Source organism: Cervus canadensis, chromosome 6 (assembly GCF_019320065.1).
Source record: "Cervus canadensis isolate Bull #8, Minnesota chromosome 6, ASM1932006v1, whole genome shotgun sequence".
NCBI lineage: Eukaryota > Metazoa > Chordata > Mammalia > Artiodactyla > Cervidae > Cervus > Cervus canadensis.
The window spans coordinates 22,384,524-22,385,541 of record NC_057391.1 but is presented as its reverse complement, the minus strand read 5'-3'; positions in this window follow the sequence as shown (position 1 = coordinate 22,385,541).

Genomic DNA, 1,018 nt, shown 5'->3' with positions numbered 1-1,018 from the left:
AGCAACGCAGGAACATAGCCCAGAGCATCAACATACAGACTGCCCAAAGTCACACCAGACACATAGACCCATCTCAAAACGCACTACTGGACACTCCATTGCACTCCAGAGAGAAGAAATCCAGTTCCACGCACCAGAACACCGATGCAAGCTTCCCTAACCAGGAAAGCTTGACAAGCCAATCGTCCAACCACACCACTGGGAGAAACCTCCACAATAAAAAGGAACCACAGGCCACCAGAATACAAGAAGGCCACTCCAACCACAGCAATCTAAACAAGATGAAAAGGCAGAGAAATACCCAACAGGTAAAGGAACATGAAAAATACCCACCAAGCCAAACAAAAAAGGAGGAGATAGGGAATCTACCTGAAAAAGAATTTAGAATAATGATAATAAAAATGATCCAAAATCTTGAAAACAAAATGGAGTTACAGATAAATAGCCTGGAGACAAGGATTTAGAAGATGCAAGAAATGTTTAACAAGGACCTAGAAGAAATAAAAAAGACTCAATTAAAAATGAATAATGCAATAAATGAGATCAAAAACACTCTGGAGGGAACCAACAGTAGAATAACGGAGGAAGAAGATAGGATAAGTGAGGTAGAAGATAAAATGGTGGAAATGAATGAAGCAGAGAGGAAAAAAGAAAAAAAGAATTAAAAGAAATGAGGACAACCTCAGGGACCTCTGAGACAATGTGAAACACCATAACATTCGAATCATAGGAGTCCCAGAAGAAGAAGACAAAAAGAAAGGCCATGAGAAAATCCTCAAGGAGATAATAGCTGAAAACTTCCCTAAAATGGGGAAGGAAACAGTTACACAAGTCCAGGAAACCCAGAGAGTCCCAAACAGGATAAACCCAAGGCGAAACACCCCAAGACACATATTAATCAAATTAACAAAGATCAAACACAACGAACAAATATTAAAAGCAGCAAGGGAGAAACAACAAATAACACACAAAGGGATTCCCATAAGGATAACAGCTGATCTATCAATAGAAACTCTTC